At 46.1% G+C, this 22,011-nt stretch overlaps 1 protein-coding gene and 1 long non-coding RNA gene across 5 annotated transcripts in view; one reads left to right on the top strand and one right to left on the bottom strand.

Moving 5' to 3' along the window:
* Positions 1–22,011, top strand: part of St6galnac3 (ST6 (alpha-N-acetyl-neuraminyl-2,3-beta-galactosyl-1,3)-N-acetylgalactosaminide alpha-2,6-sialyltransferase 3) — a 526,860-nt gene that overhangs the window by 129,615 nt on the left and 375,234 nt on the right. The gene's annotated exons all lie outside the window — the stretch shown is intronic.
* On the bottom strand, positions 496–5,573 carry Gm32721. The gene is made up of 2 exons (XR_003954699.1): positions 5,138–5,573; positions 496–2,458 (listed from the first exon to the last, which is right to left on the bottom strand). It is a non-coding gene; the product is annotated as a predicted gene, 32721 (long non-coding RNA).

Raw genomic sequence — 22,011 nt, 5'->3', positions numbered from 1 at the left:
AAAAAAGAAAAAGAAAAGAAAAAGGCTCAAAATTTCATTTGAGAGATCAGACACGGGCTAGCCAAAGAAAATGTGAGCGCACACAAAAGCCAGGAGTAGAGCAGAAATCCCAATGTCCAGAAGACAATGTAAAAACATAGGTGTGATCTCCATGGCCCAGCCTGAAGCTGTCACCTGGAGCTTAGTCTTCCACATGGTGCATGGTTGGCTGACGTTTTTAAGGCATTTGTCCTGCAAAGCAGCATCTGGGATCAGTAGAGCAGCACAAGTCTTGCTAATTATTTTGAGTAGCATGCAAGCCACACATTGTGCTCAGGACCCCTCTGCAGGCTGTCAGTTACTTTTGACAATAAATGCTTTCAGAGACGCAAACTTTCTTTTTTTTTGACCCCTTTCCCCTGAGAAGTCTTTATTTGACAAGAGCATGCCAGGAAGTGCATAAAGTAGGCGGTCAGTTCATACGTTTACTGGTGAAAATTACTAAGAAACCTATTATAAATTATGAAGGAATTTATTTTAAAGCAGTTCTTTGGTGTACATGTGATTTTACAATTTATCAAAGATAAAAGCAAACCTAAAAAAAGGCACATTGAATATTTACATCCCTAGAAATGAGAGGGAGAAAGATCAAATCTTCGTTCTCTGCAGTAAGGCCGGTGCTCCTATAAGAGCAGACAACGTTGTGTGTATTGTAAAGAAATTCATAATGTAGGCGTGGCGGCCTAGAAGCTGAGTGGAGGGGTTTCCAGCGACATCTGTTGGCACTTGGCATGGCTGTACACATGGGACAAAGTGCAGGCGCTGTGTGCGCCACCCCAAGGCTGCCAAGAAGCCACTAGATACAGCACAGGCAAGTACTGCCCCAAACACCTTGGGTGCAGTACACGCTTGGTTTTGAATTAGTTTTTGGGTTTTTTTTTTTTTTTTATGTTTAGAAATCTTTTACTGTTGCCAGATTTTTCATGTCTTCATATGAATTACAGCCCAAATATTAAGAAGCTTTGATATCAAGAACATTCTTATTGGGGGCAGTATTTTCCCCAAGGGTAAGAACAATTGCAGACAGCAAGTGACGTAACCTTACCTGCCTAGAATGTGAGCATGCACTGGAAACATCACAGTGGCTGAATGACAACTGAGGACGTGTCTGCAGACTCCTGAGGAGTCATAACCGACTGATACACACTGCCAGCTGCTGTTCCTGTTTGGTTCTAGTAGAAGTGAGAGGTGACATTGTTTGTCCGGGAACATAAGTTCTTCAATGTGGACACAAGACTCACATGTGACTGGCTGTGTACTGCTGTACCACTCTGCTTGCTGCTCCTTTGTCCTCCTACCTTCTGTGTCCCTCCAGGTGGGGTTCAGCCTCCCAGCCTCTGTCTTCACCCTCTCCCAGAATCAGATTGGGGGCGTCCCCCTACACTGCTGTGCCTCCCAGTTCTGAGAAGAGACCCTGTCTTTGTTACTGCACTGTTATCTGGGGAATGTGTGCTCTGGAGTAAATTTCTGCTTAGCATTGATGAGGCCCTGGGTTAGACCTACAGGACTGAATAATCCCCCAACCAGAACCCAACCAACCTGTGGTGTAGGGGAATCCCTAAGCAGAGGACCAGCACTAGCTCCTTCTGCTTTAATGCCCAGGGCTGCTCTTTCCCAGTGGGATTTCAGGGGTCTCCCCGGGGAACAGAAAGCAATTCAGAAATCTGTGCTTGGTACGGCAAGAAGGCAGGTGCCCATCTGCTGAGCTCTCTGCTCTGCATCTTCCCATACCTCCTTCCTAGAATCCCGGCTGTCAGTCTATAAACTGGCTCCACACCTGAGTTTCCCTGTGTAGCAATTCCAAGAAAATTCAATTTTCGGAGTACATTTTGTAGTCAACAGAGGCAGCCATGAGAATCACTGCGTTGCTTTCAGAGATTGCTTTGAAGGAATCGAGTAGCCAGTCTTGTTTTTAAACTAGAGTTTCTGGGACTAATTTATCAGGCCTGTGGTTGCTGTCTCATTAGCTGCTTCCCAAAGGATCCATGGAAGACAGAGTATATAAACAACAATAGCAAGTCAATCAAATTTACATGGAAAAGCTTCCTTGTTTGAGTCCTCTGCAGGGCCCCACCTGGACCATCAGAAGCTAACCCATCCTCAGAGACAGGCCCCTTGTCTTGACTGCATAATGATGGGCCAGGTTCTTTACATAGATGCTGGTGGGTAAACCCGTGTTATCAGGGCCTAAGCCCTGGCTTCTTCCTGAAGGCGTGCCAAGACTTAGTGACACAGCTTGTGGTCACCAACTTTCATGGGAGGAAGCATGTTTTGTTCCAGAGGGGAAAAGGCATATTCCCAATGTCACTGTCCAGATGCACATTTGTGATTGTGATTGTCAGGTGAGTAAACATGCTGTCCCCAGATGTCAGCGAAGGCTGCAGTTTCTTTCTTAGAGCTGCAGTTGAGAAGATCCCTGCTGACAGATAAAAGGAATACGTCAGCGCCTTGCTTCAGGTTCTCCATTAAAGAGAGATTTATTTATATCTATTTTGTGTGTATGGGTGCTTCCCCTGCGCGGGCGTGCGTCTGTGCAGCACGCCTGTCTGTGTCCTGCGTGTGTACCTGGTTCTTGAGGAGGTCAGGAGAAGGCATTGAGCCCCCTGGAATGAAAATTATGGGTGGATTGCTCTGTGCATGATGGGAATCAACCCATATGCTCAGGGAGAGCAGCCAGGGCTCTTAACCCAGCACAGTTTCCCCATTTTAAAAATGGGGATCCTAAGAAGACCCCCTGCTTTGTTTGCCAGGGCTGTTGTAACACTCTAGTACATTGATAACTTGAGTGGTAGTCCTATTGTGTCCCAGCTTTGGAGGTTAGAAGTCCAAGGTCAAAGCACAGGCAGGAGGCTCGTGTTGGCCAAGAGGCATCTCCTGGATCGCTGGCTCTCCCTGATGTTCATTGTGTCTGCATCTGCACATGTGCTTTTCCATGTGTGTGCAATATGTCTCATCTTCCCCCTTCTTTGAGGACCCCAGATGTCCTGAGATTAGAGTATGAACTATACTTCAGTATGAACTGATCTCTTCACCAAATGAGGCCATGTTCTGCTTACATTTCACTGTATAAGTTTTGAGGGAATACAGCTCGTTCCACATCACTAGCTGTTAGGACAAGGTTTAGAATAACTCAGCACGTCCTGTATCGCTCGAGGTTGTGGTGCTAAGTTAATTGTCAACATGGCACAAGCTGGAATCGCTTGGGAAGAGATACTCAGTGCAGGCCTATTTCAGTCAGGCTAACAGGACTGTGGAGAACGGTCTTGATTACATTTGTTGAGACAGGAAGCCTGGTCCACTGTTGGTGGCACCATTCCCTAGGCAGGAAATGCAGAACAATGCAAGAGTAGAGTAATTGAGCTGAGCACCAGTGTGGCTGCATTGATTTTTGTGCTCGCTGCTCTTGACTGTGGATACAGTGTGACCTGTTCTCTGACATTCCTGTTCCCGTGAACAGTCCTGCTCAGACAGACTGAAACCTGGAATTCAAGCTTAAATAAGGCCTTGCAGTTGCTTTTTGTCAGTTAATAGGAATGGAGTCTATGAAAGAGGGTTGCCTTGATGAGCCTTAGGAAGCCACACCTGTTACACCGTTAGTACTTGTGCATGTGAGGTAGGAGGCTGTCTGGCCAGCCCTCCAATCTTCACACCTGCCATCAGAGTTCACTCCTTATCTTTAGTATTCAAAGTTTACAAATCGATGAACCAAAACATGAGCGATGGAGTGATTTTGGTGTGGCTGAGGCTTCGAAAAACTTGTTTACGAATGTAAACAGGGCTTTAATCTCAACCTGATTGTGGAGCGCTTTGATTAATGAAGCAATATTTAAAGATTCATAACTATTTACTTTAGCTTCTGTATGTAAATGCAATTTTCTGTATAAAATATTAAGTTTGCATAATCAAGTTTCTACCATAATTTTTTTTCAATAAGAAAGCTCGATTGTTCCATCAGAATTGTTAATTAAGCAGACACAAAGCAATGACAATGACTCCTTTAAAATAGTGGCAGTTTTCTAATTTAGTGACCGTGGAGTGAGTAGTCTATGACTCTATGCCAGGAGTCCCCAGCTATTGAACGCCAGATGTTGCCTCAGAACTCGCCCTTGCACTTGGGCAAGGGATGAGGGAGGTTTGAGAAGGCAGCCTTTGGGCCAGGAGAGTGGCTAGCGGGATGTTGCAGTGACTAGACTTGGTGGGGCTAGAGCCAGGAGGAAGAGTCTAGTTAAGGTCTGGGAGGCTTTCAGAGGTGCCCTGTCTCCTGAAGAGGTGCTTCCTTTCCATGCAGGAGGAAGACTAGGAAGCTATACTCCTGTGTCCTCCATGACCGCCAGGGCCACTTCTGTGTCAGTTTTTTTTTTTTTTTTTTTTTTCTGTGCCTGGTTTTCTGGAAATATGGCGGAATTTAAATGTGTATCAGGCTCAAAACTTACACTTTTGCATGGGAGAAAACCAGCAATTTCTGAGGCACAGAAGTAGCGGAGAGTGAAGTTCACCAAGCTGAAGCAGAGGCTGTGAGATTATCTGAAAAGGAGGAAAGCCACTTGTCAGAGGAAGGCTGGCAGTCCTGCCCTGACAGACTGGCTGGAACCCACTGCAGCCTGAGGCTCCTTCTATTAGGTGAAAATGCGCCTGTTGCTGGAGATTTAAGATGCTAATGAGATGTGATGCTTAAAGTTTTATGAGAACCCATTGTAACAGAGCATTCGCAAGAAAGCTGATCCTGTGTAAATGACAAAATAATGAAAACCACATCCAAACAACAGCACACGCATATGCATGAGTGTGAATACACACACACACACACACACACACACACACACACACGCCAAACCAAGGAGTGCATCTGACAGTTCCTACAAAGCCTTTTCTCAACTCAGGCTTTTTCTTCCCCTGGAAGGAAATTTATCTTCTCCAATAAACGTTCTCTGTTTCTCCTGCTCTCGCTGAGTCTCCAGCTTCCTGATATAGAGCCCAAGAACTTGGACCCCTCCGGGGGTGGAGTGGCCAGCGAACCCCATATCCACCAAAAGCAGTTTCTTCTGCTACCCTCAGGGTACTGTTGAAAGAAAATTTCGAGAATTGAATTCCCACTCACCTGCTAGGGCTGATGAATGTGTTTCAGTCTATGTGGGAATTCAGAGTTTGTAGTCTTGGGAGTACGGGCAGGCCTTGACCGTAGAGAACATTGTCATTAGTAGAGGAGGGTTTCCACAGTCAACTCTCTGTCCCCTTCCCTGGGTTTCCTGTTTGTGAATGAGCCACATTGATGCTGGTTAATTATTATGGAGTAATGCTACTTAGCAGAGAGGTGCGCTCTTAGCTTCTCAGAGTGCTTTCCCTGGTAGTTTTCCTGTCAGACAAGCCCAGGAGGAGGGACTGGCCTGAGACAGGCTATCACAGGCTCCTGCAGCTTCTCCCATCTCTCTGAGGGCAGCGGCTTCCTTTGCAGTTTCTTTCCAGCCTGCACAGTAGAACCGTGGTCTTCCCCATTCCTGCTCTGAGCATCCTTTGTGCTGTTCTTCCTTGCTGTGCCTTGGAGTCCCTGCATATCCCTCTTTGGAGCAAAGCTATTACAGAAATCTAATAAATAATAAATTTCATTGCTCAGACAGATCAATAAAGTGCATGATAAGAAGAAGCTATTATGGAGAATGAAAAATGCACGAGACAATGCCCACAGCACAGCATGAGGCGATTGGCAGGCAGGAGTGCCTGGCCTCTTGAAACACCAACAGCTAAGGCGGCCATCTTGAGCTACTTGGAAGTCCTTCTTTGCTGGCACTGGGCAGATGTTTGTGGTGGATCTGTTTCATGCCAGTCCTGGAGCTAGTGTTCTGTGCAAGTTAGCTCAGGAGATGGTGGAGAAGCAAGGCTCAGGTGTAGTCCCTCATGCTTCATGGGAGGAAGAATCTAAAAGGGCAGCCTGACCATGCAGGAGAGCCAGTCAGAGAGGTGCTTACCCTCTATGGCCATTTCTTCAACTCCCAATTTGTAAATATGTAGCTCAGCCTGCCCCCACAAGCTGGGAGCAGGTGTGGCTAGAGACACCATGCCTCTCCTCCAGGAGACATCCTCCAGTCACAGCATCTTTATAAAACAGGATAAAAGCTGTGGTAGGAGGGAGGCTAAGAGAAAGGTCCCTTATACTTTTTCCCCCTATTTTATATTCTCTTCCCTCCCTTAAGAATTATTTCTCTTTCTTGCTCTCAGGCTTTTGCGTTCTGGCCCACTTCTGCCTTTCCCCAGTAAGGTATCCATTGATAACTTAATCACGAGGAAAACAAAGGCACTTTCTCCTCCCAGTGGGACTGAAAAATCCAGGAACTGTTCTTTCCTAGTGACATGATCTGGGCAAGGTTGCTTTAACTTTTTGGGTCCTCGATTTCTTAAGTGCAAACTGAGAACTAAGCTTGAGTCTGTAGATTTGTTGGGAATATTGAACAGAATAACACAGAGAACACATGGCCTGCTGCAGTCCAGGCTATCAATAAATGGTAGCTAGAGTTTTCTCCTGATTCATGCTTGGCTAGTTGGGAAGGTCTGCTTGCAAAGCTGGGAATGCTGAGGCAAGATTTGCTTCATTTTCTATTCATCTCTGGGCACCTTCTCCCTCCCTCCCTCCCTCCCTCCCTTTTCCCCTACTTTTGTTGTTTTTCTTTGTTTGTTTGTTTTTGAGAAGGTGGTACCCACTGCACCACAGTATTATAAGGATTAATAGTGATCACACATGAAATACTGATCATAGTGTTTTATAGCCTATAGTGATGGAAGTGTGGGTGCCTCTTTATCCTCGTCTGTGTAAGGTTCCTAACTAGTTCCACTTGTTTAGCATGGGTTCCCTCTCAGCCCCTCCAGATCATTTCCCGTTAGTTCAGCACGAGACACAGAGTGGCTGTCCACTAAGACCTGTTCCTGTGCCCTCTTCAGTCTGATCCCCTCATCTCTGTGTTCTTTATGACCCAGTGTGTTGAGTGTCAGTCACTAAAAGAGCGGTGACACATGCCTCATCCAGACTGGTTCTTAATTTCCCAGGGTTCTCAGAGCCCTCGTCCCCCTGTTGGCAGCTGGAAGGGGATGGGATGGCAGTGGAGATGGGTATTACAAAGGCTGAGCTGTTCTGCCTTCTTAAGTCTCTGAACAATCAGTGAGTCAGGTCCCTTCCCTTTCAATAATAACATGAACCTGTGTTGTTTGTGCGTGGGAGGGGAAGAGCCGCGAAAGGGAAAGAGACATTGTTGCGATGCACATGTGTACTCAGAAGTGGAAATGATACATTTGTAAACAAACTCGTGAGGGCCACATCAGCGACAAAACACTGGGTCTCTTTGTTCTGGTCCTTGCTCTCCCCAACACTTTTTCCCTTTTATCTTCACATCCGATGAGATAGTGGGAGAGAGCCTGAGTATAAAGTGCTTTTGAACCAAGAGGCATGACTGCGTTTAAGAGTTTAGTGTAGTTTTCAACCTAATGGCTAGTGATACGTTTGTTTATTCATCCATCCTTCTCCTTCTGGCCAAGAAGGGAAACATGATAGGCTTTGGCCACTTAGCTCAGGGGTCAAGAGCTCCCCCCAGTGCACCGTATCTCAGGAGAGTTGTGAAGGTTAGATAGCAGAGTGGATGCTAGACATTTAAGTTTGTAGAGACAGAGTCCACTGTCCACAGAGGTACATGTGTTGAGTGCCTGAGTCAGGGCAGGTCTGCACTGAGGGTGAGCAGCTTGACTGTACAGGTTCACTGAACAAGGATTACCAAATGGCATATTGGCTACATGCCAGAATAAAAGTAATTTTAGATATAGTAGGTGAAATAAAGCTTATTGTTGAAATTCCTGTTTTTAATTGAAAACTATATTTACTTGATTTGTATGTGTGGGTTCATGCATACATCACACCATTGAACAAACATGGATGTCAGAAGACAGCTTGTAGGAGTCAGTTCTTCCCTACCTGGGGATTGAACTCATGTTGTCAGGCTTGTTGACGGGCGCCTTTATCTTCTGAGCCATTTCCCCCGTCCCTCCTCCCCAGCCCTACACATCATACTGGAAATATTAAAATAACATTTGTGCCTCACTTATATTCCTGTGGGACAGCCTTCCTGGGGACACTGAAGTGTTTTTACTGTAAGCAGATACCTTTTAATTTCTCGAGACGTGGGTCAGGCTGGGTCTGGGAATTTAGAGACGAGGTTTTGAGGTTTCATGAGGGGAAATGATGGTCTTCATTCCATGGGGTTTGCTTTCCACAACTCTTCCCCCTCCTCCTCTCCCACTGCTCCCTTTCATCCAGAAGCAACTTGCATAATCACTAGCCATGCTGCCTTTAAGTTTTCACAATTAGAAATAAATTCTATTGTTTCCCCTCTGAGAAAAAGAATGACAACCTTGTAGGATTTGTTTGCACCCCTTAGGTCTAAGGGACCGGGGCTCAGTTAGCTCCTGTGTGTGAGGGAGATGGTGTTAGGTTTGGCAGTCTCTACTAAAAGCCTTTTAGCCGATGTCCTTTAACCAGGTCACCACCCTGCAGGCTCAGAGGGAAGAACAGCTCAACTGCTCTGGCCCTAAGGTGATGGGCCATCCTTTGTCTCTGGCTGAGAGCCCTGGTTCTGACTGGCCCCAGCTCTGTGCTCCTGAGTCTGCCGTAACTCCTTTCCTTTCTTCACCCCCTCTCCCAGCCTCTCCTGTCTCTCTTCCTTTCCCCTTGCCCTCCCCTCCTCTCCCTCTCCTCTCGACCTCCCTCCCTGGATTCCCTTTGTTTGTTCATGAGCACAAGGGTGGGAAGGAGAAGCTGTGAGTGTGAGGCCACTTGGGAGCCGAGACATAGCTTTTCATCCTCTCTTCTCAAGGACAGGCTTCCCTCTCCATGCAGGTCTCGGAGACTCTTTGAAAGCGTCTGTTTCCTCTCATGTCCTGGAAGGAGGCTGTTGAGTTCTCTCACAGGATCCTCCCTCTCTCTTAAAATAAGAAATTGTGGTGTAACTCCCCCTGTCGTAAAAGTCACCACTTTAAGCCATGGAGTTCACTAGTAACTTCTGTATTTCCCCATAATTGAGACACTAAACACTTATTATAATCTTCCCCAGTCCTTGAGAACTTCTGATCTGTTCCGTGGCCATAACTCTGCCAGCTATGGACAATTCCTAAAGACGAGATCATACACCGTGTGGCTCTGTGTGGTCGATTCCCACAACGTGTCTTGCTTAATGCACGTCATAGCTTTTATGGGTGCTTCTGTCTTTGAATTTTAAAAAGAAAATTATTTTAGAGTTTAATTATTTGTCAGGGTGGATGGATGTCTGCTTGTGAGCGCCAGCTTCCCAAGGAAGCTGAAGAGGGAATCCCCAGAGCTGCAGTTAGAGGTGGTTGTGAGCTGCCCAACATGGGTGCTGGGAACTGAACTTGGGGTCTGTACAAAACACGAGGTCTTCATCTAATGACTCATTGTCCCTCGAACTCCATCCTGTGACTGTGTCCTGTGTACACCCACTGGGAACATGACACCACTCAGGTGTCATTGCTGATGTGTGGAATGACGGTCTTATGTGGATGGCGTCAGCTCTCTCAGGTATACAGTTGGGATCAGGTGGTATTGGGTGGCGACTCTTATTTTACTACTGAAATGTCTCAGAAGTGGCAGTGGCATTTGAGAGTCCTACAAGGAGTATATAAGATGTACTAATTCTTCACACTCTTGCCCAAAGTCTTTATTGTCTATCCTTGCAGGCTTAGCTGTGCGGTGCTGTGCTGTGGATTGGATTTGCATTTCTTAGCTGGGTAATGATGTCGAACACCTTTTGGTCTGCTTTCGAGTCATTTTATATCTGTTAGTAGATGTCTTTTCAATTTTTCTACTTTTCAAAATTGCTTACTTATTCCCTCCCTCCCTCCCTCCCTCCCTCCCTCCCTCCCTCCCTCCCTCCCTCCCTCCCTCCCTTCCTTCCACATTATAAAAGCATCTGTATGTATTGTGTATTCACCCATGAGGCTTACAGACATTCACTCTGCCCCATGTCTTGTCCTTTCGTGTTGTTGGGGTGATGGTCACAAACTTTGACTGTGAAGAACTTCAGTCTGTTTTCCCTTGAGGGCCCTACTTTTGGATTTGCCACCAGGAAATCTCAGCCTAACGCAGAGCTGTTTCTCTGTGGACTCCCATAATGGAAACACAAAGACCTGGTGGCTTCTCATTTCTCACGGCTCCTCTTGGGCCCTGGTGGCTTCAGACCATGTTTTGATCTCCATGAAGTGGTAAAATTACATTTTTGTAGCTAGCTGGTGGTGTAAGATGGCACAGCTGCTAGGCATTTGGACACGGTGGCAATTGCTTTAATTGGACATTGCTTACCCCTCTAGTCTGACTTGTTAATGGATTTTTAAGTGAGACACACCAGCCAAGTGAATTAGACCACTTGGCAAGTCAATTCTCACTCACTTGGAAGCGTTAATCCATGGAAAATAAGCAGGGGCCTTCAGCCAGGAGAAAGCCCGAGTGTCCCCCATACCCCCAGCCTGGAGAGAAAGAGCTGTTGTCTTTCCACAGCAGCTTCTAGGTACACTTCCAAGGACATGGGAACAGGCTCTGTCTGACCAGGCTCAGCTTTGCAATTTCAGTGTGACACTGGCTTGGTGGCAGTGCCTGCTGCCTGGCCATGAGGCTTAGTATCCCATGCCTGCCCCTGGCAGCTTCTACCATTAGAAGAAATTGAAAATGCACCTATGGGAGAACTAGCAACCACTTAGTCCCAATGTCAGTTGCTGGCCATTCATTCCTCTGCCTAGTGCACCTTGCTCAGTCCACCATATACTCAAATACCTTTCAAAGAATGATGATGTCACTATCAGGGGCCCATTCCTGGGCTTTTCCGTAGTCTCCACCCTCCCCTTCTACCTGTCTGTTACATTTGTTTGCCTGGAATTGTGGACACATTAGTTTTACACATCGGAAGTGGAAGTTTCTCCCTCAGTTCCCTCATCTTCTCCCCTCTCAAGTCATCCTCGTCCTCAGATGGTGGGATCTCCCATGGGCACCGTTGCTAGCCCTGGTCTGTTGATCTTCCTTCCTTTCCAGGCCTGCTCCCATTGTTCTGACTTTCTTCCCTGACAGCTACTGTGTAAGGTTCTTTCTCTGTTCAGTTTCTCCCCTAAGTCTTTGGTCTGTATTTCTTACCAAAGTATTTTCAAAGCCAAAACCCCCATCCTTGTCAGTCCTTGCTCTAGTGTCTTGTTAGTGCTCAGGGCAGGGCAAAGATGTTGATCTTAGTGAGGCTCTGTGGCCCTGTAGTCTCCGTCTCATCCTGTCTCTCTTGACTCTGTATGCTGCTTTAAAATTATTACTGCTCTCTCATTGCTCCATCCCTGCCCTGCCTTCTGTGCCCCTTCTCTGTCCTGCTCCCAAAGTGCACTGGGAGGTGTGTGTGTGTGTGTGTGTGTGTGTGTGTGTGTGTGTGTGTGTGTATGTATGTCTTCCTTGAGATCTATGCATAGACTTCTGCTGTTTAACAGCTCTCTCTCTCTCTCTCTCTCTCTCTCTCTCTCTCTCTCTCTCTCTGTGTGTGTGTGTGTTTGCATGGGTGCAGTGTCAGTGTCAAGAGGAGGCATGGATTTCCTGAAGCTGAAGTTGCAGGCAGTAATGAGTGCTGGGAGCTCACGTCTGCACCTCTGCAGGGGAAGCAAGTACAGCTCCTGAGCCACGTCTCCAGTGCCACCGTTTTTAATCCTTTGTGAGTGCGTGCATGCATCTCCTTTTCCCACACTACATTTGCCAGTTACATGTTCCCTTTTCCATCTCTCTCGGCTCTCAGTCTTTAACCTCAAATAGTCCTCCTGCAACCCCCACTCCCTTCTGGATAAGAGAGGTGGGTCTTGTGTGGCTGCCTAGCCCGGTCCATTACCCAGAAGAAATGTTCCTTAGAAAGCCAGTGGCATGGACTCACTGAGCCAAAGATAACCAAAACTTCTCCTCACCCACGTAGCAGCCAACACACCAGAATTTCGCCTTAGTGTAGGGTGTGGCTTGAATGGACTTCCTGAGGTTGTTGCATCTGTTCCATGGTGACTGCTCAGTTCTGTTATTAGGAAAGGAACCAGACTCAGAAGACTTAAGTATGGAGAACTTAGTGATGTTGAATTTGGCTTTTATGACCAGACAGGGCCCAGACGCGCTCATCTGGTCCCATGCGCTGGTGATGCCCATCAGAATAGGTGGCTTCTAGTGTGGTTGTGACATAGATACAGGTTTTAGTCACAGGGGACTTAAATGTGAGTTTGTGGGTCCCAGCTGATGTCATCTGCCTAACTTATCAAAACCATGGTGCCTACCACTATAGCAGGAGCCAACCCCTCCCTGGAGGCCCTCGTAGGTATAAAAAGTAAGAAGAATAACATATGGTGTTTGGCTAATTCTGACAAGTGTCTATAAATGGGAGCTTTTTTTTTTTTTGTTCCTGCTTAGAGTGTTTATACGTTTGTATATATTCACTTATGCTATACATGTATTTAACAGGTTTGTAAAATTGCCAATAATATTTCTAATATATCTGAACAATTCTCCCAAGGATGACCTTTTTTCTTTATGTATTAGGCCAGGGAACAACAACCAAACTTTCATTCCTGAACGCTGTTCGTGCTGAGAAAAATGCGTTGTTTCAAGTACTGAATTGAAATTGTGCAAAGTGAAATTCTTCCTAGAATTTCTCCTTGGGGGTACTTAACTAGCAATGTCCAAGGCTGTAAACACAGCCGAGAAATGCTGTTACTGCATTTAAGAATCTCTCTTCTGTAATATTGAGACATCTTGATTTAATTGGTAAGGTGCTTCGTGATGGCGTTCAATTGAAATGAGGTTTGTGAAGAGGCGAGCGTAAGAGAAGGCAGTGTCTCCAGGAGCCAAGGCTGCCCCACTGCAGAGTGTCAGAGATTAGATCAGTGTTACTCCATGATGGATCGGGTTTTCCTTTTGATGGTTTCACACGTGTTGAGGAAGAGAGGCTTCACAGAGAGCCTTGCCACTTGTGTTACTTGCTGCTCTTGCTTGGTGTTATTGCACATACTTTGGGCTCCCTGTACTGGGTTGGGATAACAGTGTTTTCAGAGGAAACGGGAAACACAGACAAAGCTCTGCACCCTGGATATGCAGGAATGCGAGGGAATTTAGGGAAGAGTGTGACCTTTGCCTTCGAAAGGCAGCCAACTTCACAGCATCCGGTCTTGGAATTATCTCCAAGCCACACTTCTTTAGAGTTACTCTTCCTTGGAGTGGAAATGCTTGCTGAGGTCCCAGATAACCTCTGGTCAGCCTGCCCAAAGGTGGAGCTCATTTACATAAGGAGGGAGTCATTTACATAAGGAGGACTCATTCACCTATGAAGCCTGTGCCATTACAGAGCAGAATAAAAGCTTTTGAGAGTGTGGTAGACTATGCCAGTATACTAGGTCTCTAAAACATTGTGAAGTGTCAGACTTCTTAGAACATTCCTTGACCCTTGTTGAATGTTTCTGTCTCTGTCTCTGTCTGTCTCTGTCTCTATCTCTCTCTGTGTGTGCGCGTGTCTGTGCTTGTGCTTGCACATATATATGAGGGTGTATGTGTGTGATCATCTTCAGTATGTTCATCAGGTACCAATCCACCTTGTGCTTTGAGATAGGGTTTCTCACTGTCCTGGTATTTACAGAATAATCTACACTACTTGGCTGGGGAGCCCTAGGGATTGACTTAATATTGGCTTCCCCAGTTCTGGGATTACAGGAACATCTGGATCTTTAGATGGTTGCTGTGTGTCTGTGTGTGTCTGTGTGTGTGTGTGAGAGAGAGAGAGAGAGAAAGAGAGAGAGAGAGAGAGAGAGGGAGAGAGAGAGAGAGAAAGAGAGAGAGAGAGAGAGAGAGAGAGAGAGAGAGAGAGAGAGAGAGAGAGAGAGAGAGAGACCCAGGTCTCCTTGCTTGCCTCGTAATTAATTTAGCAAAGGTAGGGTTAGCATCAAGAGCTGGTATGGCTCTAGCCCTAGTATGCGTCTTTCCTCCATTCTCATTTACGGTATGATTAGTTGCATTATGGCCACTATACTGCCATACAGTTTAGCTATCCCTCCTAGCTACAAAGACTCTAAGGAAGCCAAACATTTTCCATGAAGACTCAGGCACGTGTTCAGTCCTCTGACTCTGTAGTTGGCAGTGTTCTGGGCTGTTGATCTCAGCCAGTTCCTTGTGTCTTCAGTGGAAGTCTGTGGAAGAGTGGTCAGCACTCACTGTCTTAATTCAAAACCCTTCCATGACTAAACCAGTGGTTATGAGGGAAATGTTGCTAGATGGACTGGGAGCTCTCTGTGATTGAAGATGGGTCTGGAGGGGCTCTTCCTCAAGACCTTGGCAAATGCTGGCATTTTTGTGCTTCTGCAGAAAACGCAGGAAGTGGAAGGGACTGTTAGAATGTGCCCAGGAGACCTTACAGCCGTGAAATGCTGTGGAGAGAGAGGCTAACAGCAGGATTGGTGTGTCTCTTCCCTGTGCTTTGAGGACAGTTGCTATTTCCAGACCTGAGCGGTTCTGAGGGGAATGTTAAGCTGGGTGGTGCTGTGTTTAGCTGCAATTAAGTAACCATCAGGGGATTAGTGACTAACCCTTCATCAGGATGCCAGAGCTGGTGCACACAGAGTTTTTGATTTCTGCCCCCTGTTCACTTTGCTAGAAGTCTCTTTTGTGAGAGAAGAAAATGACAATTATCTTTCTCTTGTGTTGTTTCCATTTTTGGTAAGCAGTGGGCAGAGTTAGCATTGGGTAAAATTTCAAAAGCTGTTTTGTGAGAAATCGCTCCCTCCTGACAGTGGCAATGTGGTAGGGGAGAGACAATAGCCAGCTTTTATTTTACCAGGTTCAACCTTCTGCAAAAGCTAAATTCAAGGCTGTCCCACAGACCTTGGGAAGCTCATTACTGCTTCTCCGAGCCCGTAAGATTTTTGGTCTTATCACACCCCCCACCCCACCCCCTGCATTTCTCATTCAGCTGCTGTTGCCCTGTGATATACCAGAAAATAAAATTTCAACATATTGAGTTTAGAGATATGATTGGCTTTTATTAGCAATTCACAGATGAATCCAAAAGCCTCCCACATAGGAAATGTGGAGATGCTCCTGTGGGCATGGCAGGAGAGCCTGCCTTTGTAAGGTAATTGAGTCCAAACCACGAAAACACACGGTGCAGGAGCTACACAAGAAACCACACCAAGTTGCAGTTACTAACTTCATAAAGGTAAAGGGGAGGGGCGTTGTGTGCTGTTCCTTGCTGTGGTAGCTCAGGGGAAACAGTTTTGATAACTGCCCTGTTGATGTAGGTTGCATGACAGCTAGCATTCTGGGTGGGTCTGTCCTGTTAAAGCCTATTGCAGAAGCTCCATCAGTCTAAAGACAGTGGCCACTGTAAATGTGGTGTAGCAGATGTCACCTATGGCCTCAGTCATGGTCATTACCTGTCCCAGTTCACCCCCTCACCCCCAGGGTAGTTTGTGCTTTAGGAGAAATAAAAAAATATTTTCAGTGCACGATCGATGTGAAAGAAATGATAGCCGAATGGCAAATTCATGGGGAATGTGGTGCTCTCAGGCCATCTGCATTCAAATTTTGGATTATCTGCTCTTTTTACATTATCTGTGCAGTAGAACTTTTCTATAAGCTCAAATCAAAATGAATCAATTGAATGCCTTATTTGGAGAAAGATGTAAAATGTTACCGGGAATAAAATGCTGCCAAGTTGCAAACAGGCCCTGCACAGCTGACCTGGTTGAGTTTCTGCAATAGGCTCTAACAGGACAGACCCACCCAGAATGCTAGCTGTCATGCAACCTACATCAACAGGGAAGTTTTCAAAACTACGGAGTCATAGCAACCAAAACGTGCTGTTTCCCCTGAGATACCACAGCGAGGACAGCACCAAATGCCCCTTCTGTGCATTTTTTAGGGTAAGATTTGAGTGCGAATGCATTTGGGAGATTTTCAGATCGAATTCGCTGTAGTCTCCATCACTCCTTAATGTTTCATGACTTTTTATTTCCCTGTTCTGTTCCCTGCTCGGCACTGGCAGGATACAGAGCTTACCACACCCAGTAAGATTCATGCCCATCACCTAATAACTGTGGGTTCCCAGACTAAGAGCTTTAATGGCCGTTCTCATTCTTTAACACTAACTAGATAGAGGACTAGAAGATAGCCTTCTTGGTAAAGTTTTGCCTCACCAGCATGAGGATAGAGTTCAGTCCCCAGAACCCACAAGAAAAAAGCTGTGCATTGAAGCATGCTTATATTCCAGAGCTAGGGAGACGGAGATTAGAGCATCCCTGGGGGTTGCTGGCTAGCTGATTGTAGAGTTTCAGTGAAGGAGAGAGAGGCTGTCTGAGAAATTCAAGGTGGATGGTGTTTGATCAGGAAATGACAAAGCTGTCCTTTGGTCTACACACACACACACACACACACACACACACACACACACACACACAAACACATGCAGAGAAAGGGAGGGAGAGAGAGAGACAGACAGAGAGAAAGAGACAGAGAGAGACAGACAGAGAGAGAGACAGAGAGAGACAGAGAGACAGAGGAATACACACACACAGAGACAGAGACAGACAGAGAGAGGGACAAAGAGGGACACACACACAAACACACCCAGAGAGACAGAGACAGAGACAGAGAGGGACAAAGAGAGGGACACAGAAGGACACACACACACACACACACTCGACAGAGAGAGACAAAGAGAGAGACAAAGAGAGAGAGAAATAGAAGATTAGGAAATAAGCATAATGAGGAGTCTCTGTCAGTGTTCTATTGCTGTGAAGAGACACCATGACCATGAAAATTCTTATAAAGGAAAGTATTTAGTTGGGCCTGGCTTGTGGTTTCAGGGGGTTAGTCTATTATCACCATGGTGGGAATCATGATGCTGGTAGACATGGTGCTGGAGGAGCCAGCTGAGAGTTCTACATTTAGATCTGAAACCTCAAGCCCATCCCATTGACACTTCCTTCAATACTTGCTACTCTTTTCAAATACTGCCAGACCTTCATGACTAAGTACTCAAATCTATGAGCCTCTGAGGTCATTCTTATTCAAACCTCCACATTTGACTCCCTGGCTACCATAGCATTACAGATCTGGCATAATGTAAAACGCGTTTAGTCTGACTCCAGAAATCCTCAAGAGTCTACCACCGTCTCAAGACTGTTTAAAAGTCCAAAGTTCAAATTCTCCTCTGAGGCTCAAGGCCATCTCATAGTTATAACCACCCATAAAATCAAAATGAAAAAGCAGACCATGTACTTCCAACACACAGTCGCATAGAATGCACATTACTATTCCAAAAGGGAGGCTGTGGAGCACAGTGAAGAAATGCTGGACCAAACAGAGCGAGACTAAAAAACCATCCGGGCAGACTCCAAACTCTGCATCTCCATGTCTGATTCAAAATATTCTCCAGATCTCCCAACTCCTTTCAGCCTTGTTGACCGCCAACACACTCCTCTTTCTTGCGCTAGTTCCAGAACTTGTTAACATCCTTCCATGGTAGGCATCCCTCAACTCTGGCATCTTCAACATCTTGGGGGGTCTTCAGTGGAATTTAGGCTTCACTTTACAGCTTCACTTAATCTCCTTTCTGCCCCTCCCTGCAGGGTCATCCCTGATGCACGCCTGACCTCAGCAGCTTTTTGTAGTTGAAGAAGGAGATTCCACAACGCCTTTCTTGGATCTTTGACTCTAAAGGCAGAACCTTGTGCCTTAAGTTGCCAAGTTCTGCTGATTGTTAGGGCTGGAACATGTTCCCCTAGTTTAATCATATTTGCATCAGCTTCCTATTTGGAGATTTCCTTTAATGATTAAGCTTTTCTTTAACTCCTGTTCCCAACGTGGAAGCTTAGCTGTGTGGGGGGTCTTTCCCTGAGGTCACCTCCCCTTTATTTCATCAGGCTTTTCTTTAAGCTCCTTATCTCTGTGCACACTGGACTTAACTCCAGTGCACCCCCTGGGGCTCCCTTTCTCCTCAGACTGTACATTTTGTATTTTTCCTTGCTTAGCTCCTTTTATTATGGATCTGCATAAGACTAACCACCGATAACCACATGAGAGAGTCAACTCCAGGATGTCTTGAAATCTAGGTCTACTGGGCTGTCTTGAAATCTCTCCTGCCAAGACCATCAGATTTTTTTGGACAAAGGCAGAAAGCTGTCACATTCTTTGCCGGAGTATCACACGAACAGTCTCACTGTCTAATATTCTTCCACTTCAAAACTTCTTGAGCAGGCCTCTACATTCCACATCTTACTCAGCACCGCAGCCTTCTGTGTTCCTACTAGGATGGTCCCTTAAGCCCTGCTTAAAGTGTTCAACTCAGTGCTCTGTTGCTGGGAAGAGACACCATGACTACTGCATTTTTTTTTTAAATAAAGGAAACCATGTAGCCAAGGCTTGCTTATAGAGGTTTAAGCTATTATCATGACAGAGAGCATGGCAGCAGCCAGGCAGACAAGTAGCTGGGAGTTCCACATTCATATCTACAGACAGTAGGAAGAGAGAGAATCTGGGCTTAGAATGGGCTTTTTGAAACTATAAAGCCCACTCCTAGTAACACACTTCCTCCAACAAGGCCATATACTTCATCATCCTTTTAAATAGTACCACTCCCTGGTCACCAAGTATTCAAATCTATGAGCCTATGGGATTCATTCTTATTTACACTACCACATAAGGGGAAATATAATAAAGATCAAATACAAGTTGAGGAAAGAAAAGTCTATAAACTAAATAATAAGTAAACAGATACAAGGTAACAACAAAATTGTAACTTTTTCTAAAGACCATCAATGGCAGCGCTTGCTAATACGAAATTAGGAGAAGTTGTGACGGGGTAAGAACTCCTAACCAGCACAAGTGAAAGTAGATAATGCTAGGCACTTTAAACCTGAAACGTATTTCCACCATATATATCTCTGAACTGGCTGCCTTGTTGTGACAAGTGTTAAATTACCCTTATAATTTGAAATAGGAAAGGGAAAAGGTAACAGCCCCTCCCCCTCCCATTCTGCTGTTCAGAGGTGCTGTTGCTAAATAGATCGAAAAAGCTTGGCACTTTTCAAAATTGTAGTAATTTAAAAAGACAGTCCTTATGCAAGAGGAGGCCAGGTATTTGGAACATTTCTTGTTCATAACAGAAAGGTAGTGAAATTCAGAGGCAGCAAGAGACCCCATTATGGGCACAAAGGATAGCAATGGAAATCAAAGGGAATTACTGAACAAGTAGCTCTCCTACAGGGTTGGTGTATGTGAAGGCAGGATCGTGAGTGGCCTCCGGCTGCTTCTGTGAGTTTAAGTTGTATTAACCAAGTATGAACCAGAAGACAATTAAAAATATGTGTGTGAGAGTTTGTAGGGTACACATGCTTAGGGTCGAATTTTTTTTAAAGTAAGACTTGAAAAATCCTTTAGTATTTAGTATGGATTCATAGGAAGGCAGCACATATCTCCAAAGAGGTAGTATGTTGTCAGGGTGCATACAGTCTCTGCATGTACAGTTACTTGAGAATGTGTCTCCAGGAGGTTTGAAAACAAATGTGTTTGAGTTTTACACAGGACACAGCAAACAGGGTTTTCACAGACGACACGCCTGGTTGTAGGTGTTGAAGTCGCTATCACGCGAGGTATCCACAGTATCGAGCGTTTGTCTGAGTTCAGGCTCATTAACTCCGAGGGAATCTCACAAAACCTGATGTCTGCCTGGCAACTGGCTTTGTTGAATCTCCAAATCTAAGCAATGAGAAAATTTGACAGTTGTCAGAAGGCACCTATTTATTATGAGAAAGCCAAGGATTTTCTTATCCGTATGAATACAGAACCGTGCAGGGGAATGTTGCGTGGCCGTGTCATGTTTATCAAGGTTTCAGAGTGTGGTTTAATCCTCAAGTTAAAGAAAAAGTGACACTTCGTTTCCTTGGATGTCAGAGGTCCTTTAATATGGTTAGAGCGTATGTCTTGACGTTTCTCCATTTAAAGACATCCCTTGCACAAGACTTTGTTGGCTGAGAATTCACATCAGGACATCCAGATGGCTGAGGGTCATGATTCTAAAGCCTGGATGGGTGTTGGGGTCCCCTCCCATCTGGGATGGAATCTAAACCTGGACAGTTTTAACCACCACTGTGACTTACTCTGGAACAAAGCTGGGTTGGAGAAACAGTAGTTTAGGCAGAAATGGTTTAATTAAACCATCCTCAGGTTTCTGTGGCCTGCTCTTCAGGATGGGTGGCCCGTGGTGTTACTGCTGTACCTCGGCATCTCCCCACCGCTTATTCTTGTCTGGCTTTGTTATTTTCTCTGTCCACATTTCTTTGGCCTGCATTCACTATTTACCCAGGAAAGCTTTTAAAGTGAGTCCTGGTTTCACAATTGATGTACAGCGAGGGAGAGCCAGGTGTGGAGGCTCATGCCTGTAATCCAAGCACTTGGGAGGTGGAGGCAGAGGATTGCAAGTTGGAGTCCAGCCGGTTTACTTGACAAGTTCAAGGCCAGCCAGGGTAGTATGACAAGACCTCATTTCTACAAAACAAGCAAGTGGAGCAGAAAACCAACCTGAGAAAGAGTGACAGACTTTCTGCTGAGTTATATGTGGAAAGCGTTCGATGGAATCTGAACGATGTCCATTTTTGTCTTTCTTTCTCTCTAAAGCAGACAGGACACACATGAGCTCTGACCCACTCTCCCCTACAGGTGCCCTTCTGTGTCACATGACCTGAGCTGATGGAACTGCCGCCTCCCATTGGTTACATGTACAGGAGTGAGTGCTGTGCATGCGTTTATATATTTTATTTTCCTAGTGTCTGACACACACACACACACACACACACACACACACACACACACACGCACACACACGTTGGGTGCTTGTGCACATCAGCATCAGACCCCCCCTCCCCCCGCATTGTTCTTCCTCATGACTCACAGTCTTTTTAGACAAACCCAGAACTCATCAACCTGGATAGTCCGCTTGCTTGGGGATCCCCTGCCTCTGTCTTCTGAGCTGGAATTACAGGGGGTTGCCATGCCCACCTGGCACTTTGTGGGGCATTGGGCTATGCATAGACAGGCTGTCTCCAGTTGAGCTGAGGTCTGAACCCTGAAGGGTGATAATTCACCTACATGACACGGTAGGCATTCCCTCATGCTCCTGGAACTCTGGCTCCTGCCTAAGTTACCGCCCCCCACAGCCCCCACAAGAGAAGCAGAGCTACAAGACTCGTAGGCAATGGCTCAAGCGTCTGACCTTCAGGCTAAACTCTTCCCCAGTTACCTAGCAACAGTAAAGACCATAAAAGGGGCTGTTCAGCCTCTGCTTGCTCTCTTACTTATCTCTCTCTTACTTCTTACCCCTCACTCTCATGCTCTCTCCTCTCTCTTTGTCTTCTCCTCTCCTCTCTCTCTCTTACTCTCTCTCTCTCTAGCCTTTCTCCTCTCTCTCTCTCTCTCTCTCTCTCTCTCTCTCTCTCTCTCTCTCTCTCCTTTCTATCGTCTCTCTTTCTCCCTGCCTTTCTATAACAAAGCTCTAAAACCATTGATGGTCTCTGCTCCAGTCAAGATCCGTTGCGCTCACTCTTGCGATGTTGGGAACCTCTCTTCCCTCACCCCTCTCTCCCATAACCCCAGTGGCTTTAGCACAGGGGCTCCCTGGGGCTTTAGGAGAAAGTAGCTCCGGGGCCCCCAGGTAGGGCTGCCCCTTAGCCATCCCCCGGAGAATGGGTCAGTGGCTTAGATGCCCACTCAGGGATGAGTGGAAAGTGTATGGCAGCCCTCCCACCGCTGACTGAACAGAGAATAGGTGGAACTCTGGCGGGGTGTGGGTCTTCCCCTTCCCCCCTCTTCCCCAGGGCCTCTTTTTAGCTCCCAACAGCACTTAGTTTTCTGGAGACCCAAGCTCCAGTCCTATGGTTACAGCACAT

The sequence above is a fragment of the Mus musculus genome, chromosome 3, assembly GCF_000001635.26.
Source record: "Mus musculus strain C57BL/6J chromosome 3, GRCm38.p6 C57BL/6J".
NCBI lineage: Eukaryota > Metazoa > Chordata > Mammalia > Rodentia > Muridae > Mus > Mus musculus.
Note: the sequence above shows the minus strand (reverse complement) of the source record. Positions and strands in the feature narration are given on the sequence as shown.